The sequence below is a fragment of the Carlito syrichta genome, unplaced genomic scaffold, assembly GCF_000164805.1.
Source record: "Carlito syrichta isolate Samal-C Ts95f unplaced genomic scaffold, Tarsius_syrichta-2.0.1 Scaffold126567, whole genome shotgun sequence".
Lineage (NCBI taxonomy): Eukaryota > Metazoa > Chordata > Mammalia > Primates > Tarsiidae > Carlito > Carlito syrichta.
Window position 1 is genome coordinate 51301 of NW_007070663.1, and position 3553 is coordinate 54853.

The 3553-nt window shown below is 46.3% G+C and overlaps 1 pseudogene; it reads right to left on the minus strand.

The window, feature by feature from the left end:
- Nucleotides 1-3332: 3332 nt before the first annotated feature.
- LOC103250147 overlaps nt 3333-3553 on the minus strand; it is a 976-nt pseudogene continuing 755 nt past the window's right edge.

A 3553-nucleotide genomic window follows, 5' to 3' on the forward strand; every position in this document is an offset into this window, starting at 1 on the left:
CAGCCTTCCAAGTAGCTGGAATTACAGGCATGCGCTACCACGCCTGGCTGGCATTTTTTTTTTTTTTTTTTTTTTTTTTGAGTAGGAGTCTCACTCTGTCACCCAGGCTGGAGTGCAGTGGCACGCTCATGGTCACCACAACCTCAACCTGCTGGGCTCAGGTGATCCTTTTACCGTACCTTTCCAAGTAACTGGAACTACAGGCATGCATCACCACACCTGGCTAATTTGTCTTGATTTGTTGTAGAGACGAGGTCTTGCCAAGTTGTCCAGGCTGGTCTCGAACCCCTGGGCTCAGGCAATTCTGTTGCCTAGGCCTCCCAAAGGGCTGGGGTTGCAAGTGTAAGCCACTGCACCCAGCTCAGTTCAGTAGTATTAAGTATATTCACATTAAAAAAAAGTATATTCACATTGTTGTACAATGAATCTCCAGAACTTTTCTATCTTACAAAACTAAAACTCTGTACCCATTAAACACAACTCACCATTTCCCCTCCTCCAACCCCTAGCAACCACTATTCCCATAATTCCAAACCTACCCAATAAAGTTTACAAATCTGTGGCCAAGCATGATGGCTCACACCTGTAACCCCAGCACTTTGGGAGACCAAGGCAGCCCCACCTACCTTGATGTCCTCATCTTAACTTGATTACATGCAAAGCCCCTATTTCCAAATGTGGTCACACTCAGAAGTGCCAGGATTTGGGACTATAACGTACCTTTTCTTCTTTTTTTTTTTTTTTTGTGGTCAGATTCTCACTCTGTCGCCCAGGCTGGAGTGCAGTGGCACAGCTCACAGCCACCACAGCCTCAGCCTGCTGAGCTCAGGTGATATTTCAACCTCAGCCTTCCAAGTAGCTGGAACTACAGGCGCGCGCCACCATGCCCAGCTAAATTATTTATTTATTTATTGTAGAGATGAGGTCTTGCCAAATTGCCCAGGGTTGGTCTCCAACCTCTGGGCTCAGGCAATTCTCTTACCTCAGTCTCCCAAAATGCTGGGATTATAGGCTGAGCCACTCGGCTTGACATTACCTTTTCAAAGGCACTAGCTCCAAATATTGTCACATTGGGGGACACAATTTGGGGACATAATGAGAATTTGTCTGAGGAACAGTCACGCTGTTTTTCATAACAGCTGCACCATTTTTCATTCTTACTGACAGTGCCCATGGATCCCAATTTCTCCATATCCTGGCCAATAATTGTTATTTTCTATGTGTTTTTTTTTAAATAAAAATAGCAGTCATGCTAATGGGTATGAGGTAAAGCAACAACTTAGCTTCCTGAACTTGAACTTTTCTCTTCCATGATCTTAGTCTCTTACTTTTACCTCAAACCTCATATTTTAATTTCTTATTTTTACTATTGCTATTATTTTATATTAGGAAATATAGTTTATTTAGAAAGTAAATTAGAGAGAGAGAGAGAGAGAGAGAAAGAGGTGATTCACCTCCCCAAGCTAGGGGAGGGGGCCAAAGCTTAAGAAAACATGGCCTGGCTATAGCTCAAAGAGCACATGGCCACACCATAGCTTAGCAAGGCACTGGCTACAATGGCCTGACAATGGTGGTGATGGTTTCAAAATGGCCTATTATTATTTTTTTAGAGATAGGGATCCAGCTATGCTGCCCAGGCTGGAGTATGGTGACTTTTTTTTTTTTTTTTTGAGTTGGAGTCTCACTTTTACCCAGGTTGGAGTGCAGTGGAACACTCAAGGCTACTGCAGCCTTGATCTGCTGGATTCAGGAGATCTTTCCACCTCAGCCTTCCAAGTAGCTGGAATCACAAGTGCAAGCCACCACGCTGGCAAATTTTTTTTTTAATTTATTGTAGAAATGAGGTCTCACCAAGTTGCCCCAGCTGGTCTTGAACACCTGAGCTCAACAATCCTCCCACCTCAGCCTCCTGAATAGCTGGGATTATGGGCTTGCATCACCAAGCACAGCTACCTTTTTACTTTTTTTTTTTTTTTTTTTTGAGTTGGAGTCTCACTCTGCCGCCCAGGCTCTGGAGGACAGTGGCACGCTCTCAGCCACCGCAGCCTCGACCTGCTGGGCTCCAGCAATCCTTCTGCCTCAGCCTTCCAAGTAGCCAGAACTATAGGTGCATGCTACCACACCTGGCTAATTTTTAATTTATTGTAGAGACGAGGTCTCGCCAAGTTGCCCGGGCAGGTCTCGAACCCGCAGGCTCAGGCAATCCACTCACCTCGGCCACCCAAAGTGCTGGGATTACAGGCTGAGCCACCGAGTCCAGCCTTGCTTATTTTAGTTGAGGTCTCACTCTGTTGTCCAGGCTGGATTGCAGTGGCATAATCATCAAAGATCATGGCTCACAGCAGCTTCAACCTTCTGGGCTCAGATGATCCTCCGGCCTTAGCCTCCTGAGTAGCTGGTACTACAGGCACGTGCCACTTTTATGATTTTTGGTAAAGACAAGTTCTTGCTATGTTGCCCAGGCTGATCTCTTGGGCTCAAGCGATCTGCCCACCTCGGCCTCCCAAAGTGCTGGGACTACAGGTGTGAGCCACCACACCCAGCCCCTTTTCACCTTTAAGGACTATCTGACGCTAGGTATGGTGGCTCATGCCTGAAATCCCAGCACTTTGGGAGGCAGAGGTAAGAGGATTGCCTGAGCCCAGGGGGTTGAGACCAACCTGGGCAACTTGGCAACTTCCAGCCTGGGCGACAGAGTGAGACTCCAACTCAAAAAAAACAAAAGGACTGTCTAGGTCCTTAAATTCAGAGGGACTTACCCCTTTGTCAACCTAAAACGATGACCTAAATAAATAGCCTGTGCTCACTTGCCCATTTCTTTCTCCTTAACAATGTTTTAAACTGCTTGGCTGAATATGGCAGAACAAAATATAACTACTTAGCTAAAGTCATTAAAATACATCAGATCAGCCGGGCTCGGTGGCTCAGCCTGTAATCCCACGCCTTTGGGAGGCTGAGGTGAGTGGATTGCCTGAGCCCAAGGGTTCGAGACCCGCCTGGGCAAGCGAGACCTCATCTCTACAATAAATCAAAAAAATTAGCTGGGCGTGGTAGCGTGCGCCTATGGTTCCAGCTACTTGGAAGGCTGAGGTGGAAGGATCGCCGGAGCCCAGCAGGTTGAGGCTGCGGTGGCCAGGAGCGGCCACTGCACTCCAGTCTGGGCGACAGTGAGACTCCAACTCAAAAAAAAAAAAAAAATACATCAGATCAATCCCTGTTATCTCATGTAAAGTAAACCTCTTGTCCTGTAATATTTGCATTAACTAATTTTAATACAAAACAAAATAGACAATTTTTTTTTCACTTTTATCCGCATTTATTTCATGCTGAATTTATTCCCGTGCCATAAGTTTTTGTTTCTTCAGTTTTTCTGGGATATCTTTTTCTTCTGTGCAACCTCCTCCTCTGGCTTAGGAACAATCTGCTCCTTTTCGGTGAGGATCATCTCAATGTGGCAGGGGGAGCTCATGTAAGTGTTGATCCGACCATGAGCCCGGTACGTCCGGTGGCGCATCTTGGGGGCTTTGTTCGCCTGGATGTGGTCAATGACCAG